Consider the following 22,550-nt stretch of genomic DNA (forward strand, 5'->3'; position numbering starts at 1 on the left):
GCCCCTTGGGGATAGCCCGTCCTCGCGCCGAGAGGAGCCCCTTAGGAAACTTACTTCACATCTGTCTCAGAAATGGGCCTCTTCCTGTTGAGGTAGAAAAGCTTGGTCGAAATCTCAGGGCGGTGGACTTCACACACACGCCGAAGAGATGGTTTTTGAAGAGTTTTTTTGGTTTTGTTTTTTAAATTCACGATGTTATAGATTTATGAACCTTAGTGGAAGTTTCATTATCAAGGTAGAAGCTTCTCCCCATCAACCCGAGTATAAACTAAGTGTCCAGTAGGCATTTCATAGGTATTTGTCAATTGCTGGTGGTAGAAAGATCGCAGTCCTTACGTTCAAAGTTGAGGAAAACTTCAGAGGAAAAGCTTGGCCCCCTGTATCCACCCCACTGTAGAGGATGAGAGGCCAAATTTCTCGTAGCCCCCAGAGTGATGGAAGTTATTGCAAGATTCGAAATCTCACAGCCTCTGGAGAGTAAGAAAAGTTACTTCTAGTATAAATCAAGTTTTGAGGAATGCTATTAGGGTGGTAGTCTGAGTATCTCTTTCCAGGGCCGCAGCTCAGCCTAGATGCTTCAACTTTATCTGCTCTGCCAAATAGGTTTAATAAATCTCCGATCTGAGGCTAATATTAGTTCTGATTATTATTAGTAAGTTCCAGAGAGATTTTTCTGGTGGAAATTATGAAAGTGCAAAGCCCTTCTGCTGAGTATCATTAAGTAAAACCAGCCTTGTGGGACAAGTATTCATACTGTATTACGCACAGTACTGCTAGATTGAGGAAAGGAACCTGCAGAAGAATCTGGCTAGACAGTGCAGATGTTAAACATCTATGGTTTTAGTGTCTGTTTGGGAGATTTCTGTCTTTCAAACCATCAACATTAAGGCTGTAAAAGAAACTATAGTCATTGCCTACAATATCAAGCAGAAGACATTTTTAAATACCAGTTAGAATACTCCTTTCTTTATATTTCTAGCACCTCGAAATTAAATGGCTTACTTTTATTGATTGGAACTTAAAATTGCATTTTTATGATCAAGTCACTTTGTGCACATATGAAAAACTTTTAAAAAATCATTAAAACCATAATAATAATTAAAATAGTCTGTACAGAAAACAGCTGCAGATGGGTGTGATTAAAGAAAGCCAACTTAAAAACATATAATGTTCCTTGAAGTCTGGTAAAGAAAACTCAGTTAAACCAAAAGGGGAAAGGAACCCCATAAACAAATAATACAGATAATAATACAAATAATTCCCTTGGTCAGCTTCAGTTTTTAATAATTTATAATAATCAAAACGAGATGACACAAGATCTTAGTGAGCTGCAATTAAGTTATGATTTGTCATGTACAAGTAAATTTCCTGCTCTGGCCCTTCATTTTCTAATCCACAAATGAAGGAATTAAGCCAAATCGTCTTTACTTTTCCTTTCTTTAAAAAATGATTTTCTTATAGAACACATAATACATAGGTCTGGAATGAATTGTGGTAGTTATTTCCCAAAGTATGTACTCTGAAATTAAATCTTTATTTTAAAACGAAATGTTAGAAAATAAATCAGACATCGGATATCACTGAGTATCCAAAGGATTGTAGCTTTTATGGAAGTAAAAGAAGAGAGAAGGATGGATAAAACTTTCAGTATAGATCTCTAGGCTTAAAGGGGCCTAGAAGGTAGTTACAGTGTTTTGGCTCTGATTGTTTGTGGAGTGAGGACTTTACACATGTCCCTGTAGATTGCAGTGGGTGGGAGTATGTTACTGGAGACCTTTATTTGCTGATGCTGTGATTATAGAAACACAAAAGTGGTAATGGCTAACAGTCTCTCTTCAGAGGGGTAGGAAATAAATTCATTCACTGTAATCAAAATTCAGGTGTACTTTAACCACAGCGCCACCTCTGGGTAGTCTTTATTTCTGCATTCCTTTCATTTAGCAGTCCTTTCTCATCTGGGTAGCGATTGTGGTCTGAAAGGGCCAGCTTGAATGAGGTAGCAATGTTAATCTTTTATTTCCACTGATGCTAAACTCGCAAAAACTGTGTAAATACAAGTTCATTATGGGTAAGGCAGTTCTATATTCAGATGTTCTTCAAACGGATATAAAAGTGCTCAAAGTGGGCTTCCCTGGTGGCGCAGTGGTTGAGAGTCCACCTGCCGATGCAGGGGACATGGGTTCGTGCCACCGTCCGGGAAGATCCCACATACCGCGGAGCGGCTGGGCCCGTGAGCCATGGCCGCTGAGCCTGCGCGTCCGGAGCCTGTGCTCCGCAACGGGAGAGGCCACAACAGTGAGAGGCCCGCGTACCGCAAAAAAAAAAAAAAAAAAAAAAGTGCTCAAGGTAATTCTGGTATATAGTAAAATTAACTAAATTCAAAATAATAGTGTTATAGTGTGCCCAGCAGTTCAAGAAACCTCAGCTGATGTCATATGCTCATCATTTAACTACTCACCGACAATGAGAAATAAGAATACAGTGCTTTGGAAAAGAAAGAGTAACTCAAATAGTTTCTTTCTTGAATCCTAATTAAATATAGGAACCATATTGATCTTAGATCAAGCCCTCATTCTCCCGACTCACCCCAAAATGATTTGTCCATACCTTCCCTTCTTCTCCTTTAAGTCCTCAAATCACAATCATTTTTTCCGTTCTCCAAGTGACAGTTCTCTGAGAATCTCCCGTGGACAGCCAGAGGTTCCACACAGATCCGTGTCACCTTCTGTGCCCTGAGAAAGGCCAGATTATTTGATGCTGATATGGCAGCTTCCACGTCAACGTGCCCCAGCTCTTTCTCAAGAAAAATATACTTTAACTTTTTTTTTTTTTTTTTTTTTTTTTTTTTTTGCGGTACGCGTGTCTCTCACTGTTGTGGCCTCTCCCGTTGTGGAGCACAGGCTCCGGAAGCGCAGGCTCAGCGGCCATGGCTCACGGGCCCAAGCCGCTCCGCGGCATGTGGGATCCTTGCAGACCGGGGCACGAACCCGCCTCCTCCGCATTGGCAGGTGGACCCTCAACCACTGCGCCACCAGGGAAGCCCCACTTTAACCTTTTAAAGTCAATGCAAAACTGCTTTTGAAAGCAGTCTTTTTAGAAAGGCATTTAAAAAAAAAAATCTGCCTACCATTATTGCTGCCATCATAGAGATCCCTTGAAATCAAAAGATTCGGCCAAAGTGAATCTGAAAAGCTTGAATCTGGGGCAACAATTCCAAAATATAAAAGGTGTGGAGAGAAGAAGAAGCAACGATAGTTACCAACAGATGTCATGAGGAAAGAGGAGGAGGAATGGCACTTAGGTCCCTGCCAGTTTTTGTGGTGGTAGTGTTGGCTGGGGGGTGGAGAGGTACTGCACAGTGGTAGAGTCGGAGAGACTGCTGCAGCATTTCAGAATAGGGATTCATCTACAATATGACACAAATGAAATTATCTATGAAACAGAAACAGACTCACAGACATAGAGAACAGACTTGTGGTTGCCAAGGAGAAGCAGGGTCGGGGAGGGATGGATTGGGAGTTTGGGATTAGCAGATGCAAACTATTATATATCGAAAGGACAGACAGCAAGGTCCTACTGTATAGCACAGGGAATTATATTCAATATCATGTGATAAACTATAATGGAAAAGAATATGAAAAAGAATATGTGTGTGTATAACTGAATCACTTTGCTATACAGCAGAAATTAACACAACATTGCAAATCAACTATATTTCAATAAAATAATTGTTTTTAAAAAATATTAAGGATTCAGAATGAACTCAACTTATCTAAAAGACTATACTTCAAATAACTATATCTTGGCTTTAAATATTGATAATACTTTAAATTCACTGACTGCCTTTTGTTGGTATTTCTCAAAATCTCTTATAAAAATATCTCACTAAATGTTTCATGTGATAAAGGGGTAGGTTGTTGCTTTTTTAGAACATCTTTTTCTTTCCTTTTTCTTTTTTTTAAAGCAATCCAAAAGTCTACATTTGGTAAATGTCCCACCAAATTATGTTGATCAGTATTTAGGAAGTTCTATCCTAACCTCTCCTTTATAGGGTAATATAAAAGCATAGTGAAAAAGTCGATTTCATTGAAATAAAACAATTAGAATATTACTGAGGAAACGGAAACAGCATTGATACCATGTGATCAGAAATATAATTTACAATGTAGTAGATTTTGCTTTTAATTATTCTACTTGATAAGGGCATTTGAAACTCCTGGAAATGATGAGAAAGGTGGAAAAGATGATGGGAAAGAAGAAAATACATCTGTGACACATTATTTTGTCTGACATAGCAAGGCCACTTTTATTATAGTGACAAGAAATGCCTCATTTTCTTCATACATGTTTATCAGGGTAGGAACAGGACCTTAAAAATTCCCCAAATCTGCCTCAGAACTATCAGCAAATCTTGATCTATGAATATATTTCATAGAGGTGATATTATAGGAAAAATTACTTGGCTTACGCCTGCTGCCTCTTGCTAGGACTGAATTTTGTCAATAATATTCAAGCACAAGTGATATTCTGCATATATCATTGCAAATAAATTATGAGACTATATATGTGAGTATGTTATTTGTTCATTAGAGTCTTCGGAATGGTCTGCTGGGCCCACAGGCAATGCTTATTAAAGTCGAGTTAAATCTTACTATGGATAAATTAAATTTTGTAGTAGTTACAAAAGAGGGTATGTAGATGACTGGGCCATTTGTGTATATGTGAGGTGGTTATTACTAAGAGTATATATTAAAATTATAAATCCAGTAGAAAATAGCAATTCCATTTAACATTAATTACTGTTCCTCTCCAAGACGATGGAAATGAGCATTTATTGATAGAGAAACGAAAGCATTAAAGCATAATTCATTCCTGCTATGTTCCCACTAACTGTTCTTGGGAAAAGAAAGGCTAATAATTCAGAAATTTCAAGTACCCCAAACCACAGCTTCTTTAGTTAGTGTCACTTTTAATTATAGTATTGATATAATTAAGCTTTTTCTCTATGTAGATTTGTAATAAAATGTAATTTTTTAAGGATAATACTGGTCTCTATTTGCTCACCAAAAATTTGATGAAAATATGATAATATTTATTCATCTAATTATAATGAATAACCCTGGTGGAATTAGCAGAGTTCAATCCATAGCTGTCCATAGACTTGAAAAACACATATTTCTATTCTATACAGTGCCATAAATTCTTTAGAATAAAACGAACAACGAGATATGGATTTTTTAAAAATAATAATAAAATTGGATAACTCAATTGACTAAAATGTGTTCCCTCCATGAAGAGGTACACATTATAACGTCATCATTTATATTTCTCAACATAAATCAAATTTCATAATAAAATTGTTTTTGATGTATCACCACTTCTTTTCTAGCTTCAAAACATTCTGACAGAGAAAGTAAATTTGTCGATTTCTCTGTATGATAAGAAATCACTGAAAATATATTTAAGACCTTTAGTCTAAGATGATCATTTGTGTGGGCAGGGGCAGGGGCAGGGAGAGTTTCCTTTAAAAGGAAAATATTAAAGCCATTTTAAAATTCGGGAAAGCAACTCAAGAATAAAATAGACTTTCTTTCCAGTATTTTTTCAGATCCATCTGTTGTGCTTTCTGACAATAGGGCCAGGAGAAGTCATTACGGAACAATACCCTGGAAACAATTTGCTGCAAAGAAAGAATGAAAACTTAAACAACACTACCTTTGTACATGTTTGTCCTAATTAGAGGGTTAAGACATCCAAGCATTATACCCAGATGCCACTCTCTGTCCTGTTTTTATTGCTTTTCTCCACTGAGATAACATTTAACGCTGCATTGAAATTTCTACTTACTGTTTGTGTCCAGTAGTAAATCCTGGCACATTATTGGAATATCTGCCTGTTATCAGCTCAGTCAGGGAATGAATTATTGACTATAACTCATTGCTGGGGAGACTACGTATGACAGTCCAGCGAAGTTTTGATAATTTCTGGAAGTCATGGTAATTTATGGAAGGGGGTTTTGATTGATCTCCCTCCACCTATTTTGCACCTATCAGTAAATAGGACACATATTGATGGCCTACTTGAACTATATTAACAATATGAGGAATTCACAACTTAAGCATTTTTTTTTCAGTATGATTTCTAATAAAACAGTAACTCAGTTTCTATTAATTTTCTTTTGTGTGGTTTACCATGGGAATAGGAAAGCACAGATCTAGACTGTTGAATGCATAATATCAATATTGTAATAATTATTTAGGTATATTCCTCATTTGTAGTTGTACCAGCCCTGCCTTTTAGAAGGAAAGGCTTGATACCTTTGGAACAGATGAGGATGGATCAGAAGATATACTGAAAGACTGTAAAGGGTATCTTCAAGTGTTAGGATACAGCTCATAGAACAAAAGAGAATTTTTTAAACTAACAGATAGTAGGCAAGTTACTTACTATGTGAAAAACTGTTTATAATATATTTTATATGAAATTTACAGATACCGTTTAATATGATATGGCTGTCAGCTTAAAGTCCATTTGTCAGAACGTTAAATAATAATCACTAACAATCACAACTTTCTTTTAATTGAGGTTTATTTTCCTCCTGTCTTATTTTTGCTGCATTCTCCAAATTCAATGATTTCTCAGAGTAAAAACTCTACTAGACAAATGTTTCCTTTATTTCTTTTCTGAGTTTCCATCATTGAGATTTCATTATTGTTTTATTTACTACAACAATTGCTTCCCAGAAAAATAACCAATATTTTCAACTCTTAAAATGTACCATGTAATAGAGCAAACAATATATATAATACTTTAAAATCTAATGGTTATTTCCTAGATGACATTGAAAGCATGTCTAGATTTCTAGAAATTTCAACTTATACCCAAATAGTCTTTAGTAATCTGATACAAAAGTAATGGTGTCTCTTTTGCCAGCTCAGTCAACATTGGGGGTGGGTAACTTGACTGAACACTTGGCTTAAAGAAAATAATTCTTTCTTCATTTTATCTTAATTTAGTAGCTTCTAGCAGTCATCTAAACAATCTTAAAATTAAAAGATAATGTTAATGGGAGAGGCTGTTGTCATAGGATAATGGTTTCCTGCTGCTAGATTAATGCAGTGGCAATAATACTAGAGCATTTATTGAAAATAAAGGGAAAGACAAAGCCAGGAAATTTATTTTTAAAGCAGGTGTCATGGATCCTCTGACACTGTTGTGTTGTAGTTACTTTGTTTCTATGTTGCCAAATTGCTGAGGGAGAAGGATCCCTTTTCCTGATGGATGTGGGGTGACAGAATGACACTGGCTGGTACCCCCATGACTGGAGAGTGCATTCTTTCTAACTAGAGGAACAAATTTGTTGTGATTCTTCCAGTCAGAAGGCACCTTCTAAAGGCTGTGCTATTTAAAGAAACAAACAGCAAAAATGCACAAATAAATGTATCCTTTTCAAAAAAAAAAAAAAGTAGGCATCATCTACTTAACACTGTTCTCAATCATTCTAGAAACATTAATAAGCCTTTCTACATTGGTACCCCAAATACCTTGCTCTCCTGCAAGCCCCAGGAATGGCCTACAGGACAAAAGCTCTGTCCATGGATATTAGCCACTGTAGCCAGCTGTCCTGAATTGATCTTCTTTGAATACATATGATAATTTTGGACCAACTAATAGACTTCTCCAGGTGACATCCTCACAGGAATGCTGTACTAGTCAGAATTCAGAAATGGTCCCCAAGATTCCAACTTCCTGGTGTACACACCCTGTAAAATCCTTAAGTGTGGGTCGGCCTGATGTAATCAGTTGAGCACTTTCAAAAATGGGTCTAGAGGTCAGAAATAGAGGAAGTCAGAGAGATTCAAAGTTGAAAAAGATGTTCTCCCACTGGTCTGGAAGGAGCAAATTGCCATATGAGAGACGTGAAGGAGGGGACAGATGGCAAGGACTTGAAGGTCACCTCTAGGAGCTGAGAAGGGTCCCCAGTCAACTAGCAAGGAGATAGGGACTTCAGTCCTAGAGCTGTAAGGACATGCATCCTGCAACAGCCAGTGAGCTTAAAAGAGGACCTTGAGCCTCAGAAAAGATGGCAGTCCTGGCTGACACCTTGATTTCAGCCTGGTGAGACCTTTAGCAGAGAACCTGTTTGCGCCATGCCCAAACTTCTGACATACAGAAACCCCAAGATAATAAATTACTAGAGTGTTTTAAACCACTAAATTTATAGTAATTTGCTGTGCAGCAATAGAAAACTAATACAACGGCTGTGAGAAAAAGCCAAATAAGGTATTTGTTGCTCCCGCTTCCCCTCTACTAAGAGTTATTCTATTTGCTCTTACTGTCCAATCCCCCTCCCTAGAAGAGCCTGAGGCAAAGGTCTGGATAGTCCCCACTACTATCAGGGTGTGTATCAGTTAGGATCCGGGCTTATAAGCAACGAAATCCATAGCTAACTCATGCACAAGGGAGTGTGTAGAAAGATATCAGACTGTCTTAGAATTAACAGGAGACCTGTGGACGAGTCAGGGAAAAAGCAAGAACCAGAAGAGCTCCAAAGAGCTGTGAAGTAGGAAGTTCAACAGTGATCCCCTAACAGGAACAGAGCAGGTAGTATGGTGCTGCCTGGACAGGTGATCTCCAGTTGTTCCCATTCTTCCTTGGGCCACCCATGCAAGTTGCAAAATCCCTAAAGTGAGCCTCCTATTTATTGGGCATTCTCAGGTCACATGCCTGCCTCCTTGGGGGTGGGGGAAGGAGTGGTCTCCTAAACTTCCAAACTGAGGGCAAGCCCTGGAGATCCCCTCCCACCAAGAATCTATAGAGAGGAAGAGAGGTAATACCCTAGAAGGAAATACACTAGACAGTAAAAAAAAAAAAAAGTGACAAATGTCAGTTAAATCTTGTATGGCCAGAGGGTGAATGCTAGAATCATGCACGAGGGAGAATAGGGAACCCGTCAGACAAGCACATCCAAACATGGCATTAAAGAAAGAAAGAGAGAGAGAGTCAGGCCACTGGTGATGTCATAATGAGCCTGAGGAACGGATTGCAGCAGCATGTGGAAGGTCATCTGAGCAAATTCTAGACCCAAGAATCCAACTGGCTTTCTATGTGCTCCACACTTGGGTAGACTAGCCCTTACGTAGAGCAGCCAGAATGAGATGAATATCTACCTCTTTGTCCCTAATATTCATCAATTTCTAACCTTTCACCCTATCATAAGTACCATGTTCTTACCTCTTGGGAAGATAAGGGTCCATGAATATTTTGGAGGGAGTGTCAGGAGGATGTTAGCTACACATGTCACAGTAGTTATGCACAAACGTTCAGGAGAGCACTGGGAGAGCCAGCCTGATAGAGACAGGACACTGAAAGATCCACATCAGTTGACTTATACAAATGTGCTCTTGGTTTTCTTTGTTTTTATTTTTATCCTGATGAAAATTTCGCTATCTTCTATTCATTTGTTCATTCACAACACACTGACTAAGCACCTACTATGTGCCAATTACTGTTCAGTGTGCCGGACACACATAGAGCAGCAAAGAAAGCAAAGCCCCTGCCCTCGTGGTGTCTATCGATTATTGTACGTTAGATGGTGGTAACTGCTGTGAGGAAAAATAAAGCAGGGTAAGAATGACAGGGAGCAGTCAGGCCCGGGTGGAATGGGTCTGGTGATAGACCACAGTTTTGTGTAGGTGAGTCATGGGAGGTCTCAATGACAACATTTGTGCAGAGACTTCTAGGAAGAAAAGGAGCCATGAATCTCAGGGATAGGAAATCCCAGGAAGAAGCATCTGCAGTGCAAATGCCCTGAGGAGATGTGTGCTGGGTCTTTTAGAAGAAGCAGGAAGGAGACCAGGGGGCCTGGGTGTAGTAGGAGATGAGATCAGAGTTTAGATTGGGGCAGACTGGGGCTGATTGGGGCGGATCTGAGACTTGGGCTTTTACCTGGACTGGGAAGGGATGTTATCAGAGGGTTTTGAGCAGAAAAGAGATACGAGCTGACTTACAGTTTAAAAAGCATGATTCGGGTTGCTATGTTGAGAACAAACTACATAGGATTTAGGCAAAAGCAAAGAGGCCACCAGACAGGAGGTTCTTACAGTAATCACGCAAAGGATGATGGTGGCTTGAACCACAGTGATAGCAGAGGCGAGCTGAGAAGGGATCGGATTTCAGATATATTTTGAATATCTGAGGCAGATAGGACCATGGATTCTATTTCAAAATTTACAGTGATGAGTGCATGTGCCTTTGACAGTTCTTTTGTGCTTTCATGATTCATGACAGCTATAAATTCCCTTCTGTTGCTTCTGAGAAGTCGGGCAGGGCACCCCCTCCTCACCATCTCCCACCCCTGTATGACTGCCCTTCCCACATGCTGAGGTTATGTCAAAAATAGCCACAATATTGTTTTTCACTCAGATTTTCTATTTTAAATCAGAGGGAGAAATAATGAACGCTGAACCTCTCAATATGTGCCAGACCCTGGGCTAAGTTCTTTCCATATAGCAAGCCATTTAATCCTGTTAACAACCTGATATAAGGTATCATTGCCTCCATTTTAAAACTGAAGAAATGTGAATCATAAAAGTTAAGTGTTGCTCAAGATCATTGTCAAAGCTGAGGTTCAAAACTTGGAATTCTGCAAAGCTTGACAGGTTGAAGTAAACTTCCACAGTCCACCTGCATCTGCTAATAAATTCGTATGTAGGTTTGTACAACTTTAGTTTTTAAACCTGTGGTTCTCAGTCAGAGATGATTTTGCCCCCCAGTAGACATTTGGCAATATCTGGAGACACTTTCGGTTGTCACAACTGGGAGGCGGGGATTGCTACTGGCATGAGTTAGTAAAGGCCAGGGATGCTTCTAAACATCCTACAAGGCATAGGGAAAGACCCCTATAATAAAGACTCATCTTGCCCAAAGTGTCAGCAGTGCCGCCAAGGTTGAGAAACACGGCGCTAAACCACTGCTAGATAATTAGACTGTCATAGTAGAAGTAACATCAGTTGTAAAACTTTTATTAATAATATTTTCATTAAGATGCTTAAAAAATGAGGTTTCTGTAGCCAGAACAATTTCAGTGGTCATTGGGGTAAAATTTACAGTTATCCAGGGAAATCTTACTCAGTATGGACTATTGGAACAATGTTCTGTGCATATAAGTTTTTGAGCTTATAAGAAAAAATGTTAGATATCTGGAGTAAAATGTTTAGTGGCTCCAAATTACAAAAGCAAAACCGCAAAAATTAAAATTAATAAACGTCCAAGTAAATGTCGACAAAGGTAACTGATTAACTTGACACTTGCAGTTTAATTCCCTTCTTATATAGGCACAACCAAATTCTATTTATTGTGGGTTGTATTTTATGTGATTCAGGTAGATATTCTAAAAGTAATGTTTCCTAGGCTCTACAGAAGTATGATAATAGCTCTGAAGTCATCATTCTAAAGAGTAATATCAGGAAATGGGGCAAGACTGTACCTGAGTGAAGCGAGGTGCTCAGTCATGCCAAGATTTGAAGTAACACATTTCAGGCAGCAGAAACAGCAAATGCAAAGGCCCTGCAGTGGGAATAAGCTTGGCATGCTCAATATAAACTGGTGTTGCTAGAATGGAATAATAGGGACAGAGTGTGTAACAGATGATATTGGAGGGAAAGACAGAGCCATTAAATTTTAATTTGAGTACAGTGGGCAGCCACTGGAAATTGTTAAGCAAGGTAATGTCATAATCAGATTTTGTTTTAATTGACTGGGGAAGAATTGATGAAAGGGATTTGTGGTAGAAACAGCTACAAGTTTACCCCAGGATCCATTCTCTCCTTCCTCTTAGAAACAGAGCCCCAATTTAAGCAGCATGCATCGCCACCTGGAATGAAAGACTACATTTCCCAACCTTCCCTTGCCAGAAGAGAAGGACCTTGTGACTAAGGTGTAGCCAATAAATAATATGTAAGGGGAAGTGGAGATAGGACTTCTACAAAAGTGTTTAAAGAGCTGATTCATCTGGGAAGGACCCATTTTTTTATCTTCCATATTTCCTCCTTCCTTAGACCTGAAATGTGGACCTAATGGCTTAAGCTCCACCATGAGATGACCTTGAGGATGGAAACAGTATACTAGCATGAAGCCCCGTACTGAGAAGATAGAGCAGAGAGATAAAAACCCTGGTGAAAGATGGGTCTCTGGTGACACTATGAAGTTGCCAAAACAACACTGGAATAGTTACTTCCAAACTTATGTGAGAGAGAAATAGAATTGGAACAAATTCTAAGTGACATAGGAGGCAAAAGTGGAAGTCAGTGAATAGTAGAGAGATGACTGCAGTGAAAGATAAAGTTGGTCTGGTGAATGGTGGGAGTGGTGAGAAGTATAAGATTCTCGATATACTTTGGAGGTAGTGTTAAGAGCACAGGTTGTATGCCCGTGCACAGTGTGGGCAACTGGAGAGAGAGAAGAAAATCAAGGATGATCTCTAGTTTTCTGGCACAAGCTTGAATTGTAGTTGTCCTTTTCTAAAATGGGTAAACCTGGAAAAGAAGCAGGATTTGGGGGTAAATCAAGATTCCACTGGGGACCTAAACATAGTAAGGTTGAAATCCTCATTTAACATCCACGCAATAAAGTGGAGAAGTAGCTTAGATATGAAAGTCTGAAGCTCATGGGAGAGGTCTGAACTGTAGAAATAAACCTGGAAGTTGTCAGTATATACAAGGTATTAAAACCATGAATGAGACCATATAGAGTAAGTTTTGGTAAATAAAGGACCAATGATTGAGCGGTAGGGAGCCCCACGGCCTCTGGTTTTCTGTGAGGAAAACCAGAGGCCGTGTGAAGAAGAAAATGTTCCAAAGTAGGATATTGGCCAAAATCTTTAAATGCTACTGAGCAGCTAAGATGACTGAGAAAAAAATCACTGATTTGGCAAGATGACTTTATTGGGAAGAGAAGTGCCCAGTGAACTTCCTTCCCTCTTATGTCTCATTGGCTAAAATGAGGTCATATGCTCAGCCTAGACCAATCATGATTAAACCTCTGAGCTGGAAGAAAGAAATACCTTCCCTGGAATCAACGGATCTCAGTTCTGAAAAAAATCAGGACTTGATTAGCAGAGGAGTTGGTGTAGGGAAATAGCTGTTCATTGAGTAATGAACAGTGTCTGCCATAATACTTTTTATTTTTACATAAAAATTCCAAACGTCATCACAGTTACAGCTGGTACTACATTTGGCACATGTAGTAACGTGATCTGGTGCTCTTCTTGCTGCTGCCATTGATCCTGTGATGAACTGATTGTCAGGCACTTGTATACTTTTAATTGCAAAATAATCACTCCCATCTTCAAGAAGTTCAACATGCCAAACACTTCTAAAACTAAATAAAGATGCTGCCAAGTGAAAAAGGAATCAACTGCATGGGTTTTTTCTCTCTAAAATACTAAAGCCACACCTGCTTGTCAACCTCAGAAGAGTAAACACAGTTTGGTCACATGTGTAAAAGCTAAAAAGTTATTGCTGACCAACTTTTGAGGAAATGTGATGGTAGGGGTTTAAAAACGCCTACAAAAGAATTCTCCATGTGAACCTTAAAATTCTGGGACCCTCAGCTTCTGTTTCTCCATTCTCATATAAAAATCCTCTCACTTGTCTTTATAACATTCCTTAAACATTCCATTGTCATTTGGCTCAAAGAAGAAGGCGGATTATGGGAACTAGCCTCTCTTACTTCTTCTCACTTTGCTGCCATATATGGCAATAGTGCTTATAAAATGAGTGGGTGGTGTTGGGAAGCAGGAGTGCTGCCTTATTCACAAAAATTGTGACCCTGTGGGAGTAAACCTGGCCATATCCTCATAATAAACTATGCATATAATACCACTACCTTAGAGATGCTATGCTACAGTCTCTCTTAAGAAAGTCTGAAGACAGCGAAAGCTGCTGGAGCAAAACCGATAAGGAAATAACGACGGCGTGCCCACTATGTGAGAGCCAAGCATTTCACACTGTGCACAGCACTGAGTAGGTCCTCAATAAGCAATAACTCAATGAATACAAGAGATTGCAAAGCATACAGATATGTCTTGTCCTTGGTGTCCTTATAATCTAGGCTGAAGAGAAAGAGTTAACAGATAAGAAATATCTAAAGGTAGGGAGAGAATTTTGGCATGCTATTTGCATAAACTGAAGAGTAAAGAAACAAGGAGACTCACCAGATGTTAGTGAGTAAAGTGAAAATCCATCCAATTCCGAAGTGAGAAGAGATATTAGGGGAACTCTAGTGCCACCCGCGCCCACATTTTAGAGTGAAGTCAGTGAGGTGCACAGAGGTCCAGGATGCAGTAGAGATCACCGACAAATTAGTGGCAGAGCCGACTCTGGTCCCCAGATTGCACTCCCCCAACTTCATCACCTGGCCGTCTCAACCCTTTCCTATGCCAGGACGTGCTCTCCTTTATTGACTTTTGACTGAAAGTCATTGAGAGTGGTTACCTTGGAATAATAATCTCTTTAATTGGGTGATAGACGCTGCTGTTTACCTTACCAACACATAATTCACCGTCATCCCCTTTCTCCTCTTTAGTGAAATTTTCCGTTTTGTTCAAGTATCCAAGTGCCAGGAGCTTTACCACAACCTGGGACCCAGCACAGCCTGTGACATGAATCATGATTGGTTTAAGCCTGAGGCAGTCCTTACCAGTGATTGGTTTAGGAGAGGGCATGTGTTCCTGTTCTGGCCAATTAGATGTGGGAGGAGGTTAGCCATGGGTATTTCTAAGAAAGCTTTCCTTGTTCTTTATTTAACAAGTGGTGGAAGAAATAGCAGCATCTCTTCTTTTTTTTTTTTTTTTTTTTTTCAAAAACAATAATGCTAAAAATGTTATTGAAAAGTGTAAATATGCAATTAATATTTTGAAAAATACTCAGCAATAATAAAAATGACCATCATTTAACAATAATCTAAAAGATTCACAAAAGCATAATGTATATTAGTAGTCCCAGGTTTTGTTGACTGCTAGGAACATCAACAGATCAGAAAGTTTTCACTTACAGAATACCTTATGGATTCAATCTACTGCAAGCCTCATGGAATCAAACCATATCTAGATGTCCAGTATTAAAACTCTGATTTAGGGGAGGATATTGAGATGGTGGCATGGGAAGCAGTTTCCTCTTCCCTTCAGTTGTGAGAACTATAAAGTGAATACTGTGGGGCTGTCTACCAGCACATACGTTAGAGAAAAATGGAGGTGGTTATTTGGGAAAATAATAAAGTAAGAGTTTGTACATCCTGAAATGGAAAAATCAGTGTCAAGTGACATTTATACTGACTACACAGAAGTAGCCAATAATCAGGGAAGCTGCCGGGCACCGTATTAGAAAGATGACATACAGAAATTATGTTTCTTGGTTTGATGGAATATGTACACATAGCACTTAAATTCATCATACTTTTCTTATGGTACAAGCAGCATCTCTTCTGCCTTTAGATTTTGTTATGTCAAGATAAGATTCCTGGACCTGCCCCAGCCATCTTGTGACCGTGAAAGGAGACACCAACACACTGAGACAAAGTGAGTGGAAAGATAGTAAGAACCTGTGTCTTGAACGATGGTGGTGGGTGCCTGAATTAATCAATCCAGAAACGTCTGATCTCTAATTTTTGTTAAGTGAGGAAATAAGTGGCCCTGTTGTTCTAGCCACTTTAAACTGGGCTTTCTGATCATTGCAGCAGAAAGTATCCTAATTATTTTAAGAGTGGGAACCGATCTTCAGAATTTCCAATAATACTGAAGAGGTTTATTTTGTTTTCCAAAAACAACAACAAAGAGGGCTGTCTTTGGAATGACGGTTCTGCAATTAAGCTTTTGCTGTGGCAAAGCCTCTCTGGTGGCATGATTGCACCACATACTATCTCTTAACACTCTTGTTTCCACACTGTTATTTTTCATGTGGGATTTTAGACTGAGCCAAACCTTGTTTATACCATTAGGATTTAACATGCCTCATGACTGTTGGGTTTCTCCTATTTCTTACTGCCTGGTGCAGAAGGCTGGGGATACTTTGAAAATAATTTAGACATAGGAAGAGGAAACAAATTCTCAATATCAGTCTTAAGGGTACTAATATCTATTTCCTACCAGATGGATGGGATTTCAGGGTCTGGTAACTCCGTGATGTATACATTTGAAATTTATAAAACGTTCCCTTTGTTTCATCTGTTTGAATGAGGGCAGTAATGATATTCCTTCACTGTATATAGTTATTAAGAGCCCTTTGCTTATGTTAAGGGGGCTTATGGAAGGTTTCAGCCAAACAGAAAACCACTTATTAGGACAAACAGAGCTTTTAAAAGAATACTATACTCTCATGAATAAACTAGTTTCTGATTGGCTAGAGTTGCACTTTAGCTTTTATCAGTAATTAAGGGCAAGCCATGGAGCAAACTCGTTAGTTGACACCAATTACAATTGGTAATGAGTCCAAGAAAAAAGTTATTTATTTCTAAACTTTTGAAGCATAATTGTTGTGTAAATCGGATAGCGTGCAAATCTTTTCCATACGTGTAGGTTGGTAATTGAGAAATAAAATGGTTACCAAATGTACTCTTTGTCCAGTTTTGTTCTGCAGTCGATCTCTCTCGGGACTCTTTAAAGTGTAAGGAAAAGGTGATGTCAACAGCAACGTACTCTGGGCAAACTGAGCCAGGATTAATTAATAGAGATGAAAGGGAAACACTAGGCCTTTCTTAACCATCGCCCTACAGTCCCCTCAGTTAGATACTTGCTGCTCTGCAGATAACACAGCACTGAGGATGAGGACGGGGGCCCAGGGACGGCCTCGTATTTAAAAACAAAACAAAACAGGAGAATGGAGAATGAGGTTTGTCTCCAACTCATTTCCAGCATGTAGTCTTTAAAATGAGGAACTCTCAAGAGCTTTTCCCTTTGAAGTTTAATATGTGGGGTTTTACATCAGTATAACATTTTTAAATGTGTTAAACAAATTAGTCTCTGGTTACAAAAGTTTTGAGACATTTGCAAGTTGCTGTTTAACTAAATTTAATATGTGCCGGCAAAGTTGATGGTGCAGTTGTTCATTTAAAAGAATGCACATTTGGAATGATTAATAAATAAACCAGCCTCCCATTGCTTCAACCTCTGTGTTTATTTGAAGGCAATCTACTTTAAAAAGACATTAATATTCTTAGAATTATTATTAGAATAATTGCTTTTACTCCTCTCAGAACACACATTTTTTCTCATTTCCCTTCAGCACAGACAGCTTTTCACTCAGATAGAAACTTCCCATTATTATTCCCCACCCCCCAAAAATGAAGAATAGGAATTATACACTTTTCACTAAGGAATAATTAATTTGTCTCAAGTATTAGAACAGAGAATTGTAGAGTGACTTTGAATGGTAGTCTCTGAGGAGTAGCATTGTTTGTTCTCTCCAGTCTTTAATGAGCTTTAGTAAATGGCCAGGAAAAATTACCTTCTTTCTGTAACATGAGAGAGGTGAAGAATGAAGGAAGCTATAGAATCCCTAAGAGAAAAGGGAACACACACACACACACACACACACACACATGCACACACTACACACACCTCCTTCACAACGGTACTCAAGTCAGCGTGGAGGACACAGTTCTCCTTTAGACTTACTTGAGGACAAGAGATCTGGTTACTAAGTGCATTAAAACAGAAGCATGTCCCTAATTTGTATTGATTATTTTTATCACTACCACTGTTGAATCTGCTGGGGAAACCATCCATCCTGTAATTCCACGGGGTTGGATATTTGTTACACCCACCATGTTAAATTTCTTTTCTCTTTAATGACTGGAAGAGAATTAGAACCGGAGCTTTAACAGTAATTAGCTGTAAAGGACCTGCCTCTCCCCCACAGGTCACTAAACTCCATGAAAAGAACCCCCAGATTGTAAAGCTCCTACCCTAAAGGGGACTCCCCCCAACCAAACAACTTTTATGAAGAGCCGAATCATTTTCCCCATGTTGCCATAGACTGCAGGGCTTGTGTAGGGAGCTGCTTTGCGTTGTCTTCAAGAAATGGATCTTTTCCATCCTAAAGTTTCTCAAGTCAAGGGGAGATATTGCACTCATTTAGAGGTGGCCTAGAAAGTGGACTGCCCAAAGGCCAAAGAGAGTTAAGCTCTTGCTTTCTTCCATCCCCTCAACCTTGTGCTAGGGCTTCAGGGAACCATGAGATAGCACCCCTCTTCCTTGCCTGAGTTCTGAACCAACTGAGAAATAACACAGAGCGACAAGGCAGGAAGAGGTCCAAGTATCACTCTCAGACTGTTGAAGCTGGTATGTGCAAATGTGGCTTTTATCTCTGGGCAAGTAAGCTAGTAAACAGCACAACTAACCTCACTTCCCAGTATGGGTCCAGCAGCTCCAGGCTCTGAGGCCAGGCTGAATGTAGGGCAGGGAACAGGGCAGAGCCTGACCTGGGGGGCTCACTCCCAAGAGCAAGTGGCAGGCATGTCAGAGCTTTGTTTCTCCTCTCAGGCGTCTAGCGTCCCCTTTGCCCAGCATCAAGAGGTGGAGATGGGGCTCCGTCCAGCGCTGTCCTTGCCTGCACTCCCTGGATCATGCTTGTCTTCCATTCCTCAACAATAGCTGCTGATCATAAGCTTTTTTCTAGCATGACTCTAACTCTCATGTTGACAAGATGTGTAAACTGGTTCCCACTAAAAGTGGCATAACTGATAGAAGCTTAATATATTATATACTGTCAATGACGGGGAGAAAAACAACCACGGGTTTCGGAGTCAAACAAACCTGTGTGAATTTCAGTTGAACTTTTTACTAATTTTGCATCCTTGGGCAATTCCCTTAACCTCTTTGCCCTTCAGGGTCCTCCTGTATAAAATGGGGGCAGGCCATTGCTGGTGAAGATTCTGCAGGTCACCGTGTTAGCACAAGGCCTAACCTTCAGTAAATGTGCCCGTCTTTCTGTTTATATTCAGATGTAAGGAGATGATAAAACAGCATCACTAGTTTCTAATTATATAATGCTTAGAGTTTACAAATGCTTTATTATAAATATTACAGTGAAGCTCGCATGATTCTAATAAAACCTCTCCTAAGGCAGGAATTATCTCTGTTTTGCAGGTGAAGAAACTGAAACTCAGAGGATAGCAACGACTTGCTCAAGGTCATTTAGCTGGAAATTGATAGAATTCAGATGTGAATGTGAGTTCTCTCTCCAAATCCTACTTTCTACTCATCTGCTTAGTTATTAATAGTAGATCTTCTAACACTGAAAAACCAGAGATGGTATCCTTTAAATCAGAGGAGGCAAACTGGCTGCCCAGGGACTTAATCCAGCTACCAGGATTTTGTTTAGCTGACAGTTTCTTAAAAATTTGAATTTTCTGCTAACATTTAAAAATGGACTTATTACTTGTAAATATTTGGATTTACAGCTTCTCTTAAAAACCACGAGGCCTGGAACCTACATGCCTGTGTGTAGGCTCCCCTGCCTACTGATTCTGCGACCTTAAGGAAGTGACTTCTTTGTCCTCCCTTGTGTGTAAAATGAGGATAGTGACAGTACCTACCTCGGAGGGAGGTGGAGAATTAAATAAGATATTCAAGATGTTTAGAACAGTCCCTGGCATACAGGTAGGTCCCAACCAACGTTAGGGTTTATTTTCCTTCTATTTTCGACTGTCGGCCAGCAAAATGGAGGCTGGGGATTTTCCTGGAGACCTGCAAACTGTTCTTGTATTTGAAGAAGTACAAGATGGAAGTGTTGTTTTAGTCTGACATACAAAGCCAAAGTTGGTTCTTACGCAGAAGGTACAGCTTAACTAAGCATTAATGCCTGAGCTGTTCCAGCTGAGGTTCTGAAGAAAAGATTTGTCATGTCTCACATTTATGATATTTAAAGCAAACAAGGGGAAAACCTAACTCTTGAGCTGGCATTTTAGAATAGAGGAGAGGAGAGGAGAGAAAAAAAGAGAAAAGGAAAGGAACAGAAAGGCAGAGAAGGTTGTTCTGAATATCAGGAAAGGTGACTTCTCATGCTGCCAGAACACTTTAGATGCGCCAGTGCCCCCTGGTAGCAACTTGTATTTTGCTTTGTTTTGTTTTCAAAAACTTCAAAGTTTCTCCAGGCTTCATCTTCAATTAGAACAAATGTCAGTAACATGCTTGAAGGAAATTTGTTTAGAGATGTGTATATGGTTGAAAATTGCACATTACACATGCCCCATGCATGATTTTCCACTAAATTTTTAACGATGAGCGGAGGTACACGGTTCCAGATAGACGAGTGCATCTGAATGTATATATCTGGTGCTTTGCACACTGACATAAACACAGCTGCTTTTATACATTTGAGAACATTTGTGTTTATTTGAATGTGTGATGGGGAGGTCATCAAAATGAATGCACTCATTGTGTTTATTTGAATCTCACATCGCTCATAAGAATACATGCCGTGTTTGAACATGCAGTCAAACACCAGCTTCTCTAAAAGGCAAATCAAACCCCAAAAGGCAATTCAGTGCAAAACCCCATTAATGCCACATTAAAGTTGAAATTCCATTCACATGAAAACCAGAGAATTTGGAGTTAAAGGTTTTCAGCATTCGTAGTTCTACTAGCTGGAGAAAAGGATGCAGTTTCTTTCCATTACTTTATCACAGTACATATAATTTTTATTAAAGAGAGAAAGAAAGAAAGGAAGGAAGGAAGGAAGGAAGGAAAGAAAGAAAGAAAGAAAGAAAAAAAGAAGGAAGGAAAGAGAGAAAGAAAGGGAGAAAGAAGTAAAGAGAGAAAGAGAGAGCAAAAGAGAGAAAGAAAGAAAAGACCAAACTCTAGTACTAAAGTGTCAGAAATGTTGCAGATCTCTAAGGAGCAATATGCTGTTATAACATCGGTCACATAAAGAGCACAGAAGCCTTGTTGCTTCTTATTTGGGGGATGCTGCTGGCTGTGTGAGTGAAGTTAGAGACCTCTCTCAGCAGGACTTGGGGTTGAGGATTTGTGTGATTATGTTATGTTATGGAGGTTGTGGTGATGGTGATGATGATGGTGCATGCTTTAGTCTCTCTTCTTGCACACACAAGGATGTTCTACTACTATTTAAAAGAAAAAAAGATGGGTAGGTATGGATGTGGTCCATGAGTAGAAGCACTTACACGTAAGCACGCTTGGCACGCTTGCTTTAGTCCTTAAACAGAGGCGATCGCCAAACACTGCAATTCATGACACACAGTCTCCTGCACACAAGAGGAAGAACAGCATTAAAACTCAACCCTGACACTTTGAAGCAGTGCAGCCTGCAACGTGTGCCCCGTTCTCAACTGTTGCTCTAGTTACAGGTAAAGCCCCCTTTGTCATGGCAGGCTAGCTTTTTAAATCCTTCATCTGCCATATGCCACAATTTAGAGTATTCAGCTTGTCATAAACTGAGGCATCTGCCATCAGAATCTTCAGTTTTAGATTCACATGGCTCGCTACCTGTGGTTTTCTTCAGAAAAAAATATGAAAAGCAAATAAATAAGCAGAAGGGAGGAAAGGGGCACGCAGAACAGCAAGATGAGGTTTCTCTGGAAATTAAATAGCAGATGCAGGCGACTGAACAGCAACAAGAAAAAGTGTGTTTCTGTTTGGCTTATGAGAGCTGACAAGATTACAGCCGACGGTGGTTTGGCTGGGGAGTAGGAATTTTATTGTACGGTATTAATTAAAGCTGGAGGGAGTGGGATACCCGGAGCAGGAGGTGAGCCCGTGTTTCCACAAAGCCATGGGACACTAGGGTTTGGCCACCAGGCAAGACTTCAAATATGGGAAAAACTTTCAAAATAAAAAACATTAAAAAAAAAATCTTTAGGGCTTCCCTGGTGGCGCAGTGGTTGAGAGTCTGCCTGCCGATGCAGGGGACACGGGTTCGTGCCCCGGTCCAGGAGGATCCCACGTGCCGCAGAGCGGCTGGGCCCGTGAGCCATGGCCGCTGAGCCTGCGCGTCCGGAGCCTGTGCCCCGCAACGGGAGAGGCCACAACAGTGAGAGGCCCACGTACCACAAAAAAAAAAAAAAAAAAAAAATTCTTTAAAGGCCCATGTTGTTGTTACAACAAGAACAGGCTTAGACTAACATAATGTCTCCACTGGTTCCCTTTAGAACAATTACAAAATTACAAACTGCTTAACTTTTTACAATAGATAAGATCAGATTGACTGAGACCAGAAGCAACACCTATTCTTGTTTTCCATTGTCACTTACTGTAGCTGTGTCTTTGTTTTTCTACCAGGATGCATTTTTGTCTACCTAAAATATTATTACTGCATCGCAGTTTGTTACTCCATTACTTTTAACACTTTCTAAAAAATGTTTCAGAAATGACAAATGGAAAAGAGGAGAGAAATTGTGACTTAAATCAAGCAATTTTCTGAGTTTTATGTGGAAAACAAGCAAGACTATCTCAAACCTCCCCTTTGATGAGGTCCCCAATATACAAAGGGATCAAACTCCATATGGACAAAAGGATTTTTTCCCTGACTTTGGAA

Source organism: Kogia breviceps, chromosome 1 (assembly GCF_026419965.1).
Source record: "Kogia breviceps isolate mKogBre1 chromosome 1, mKogBre1 haplotype 1, whole genome shotgun sequence".
Lineage (NCBI taxonomy): Eukaryota > Metazoa > Chordata > Mammalia > Artiodactyla > Physeteridae > Kogia > Kogia breviceps.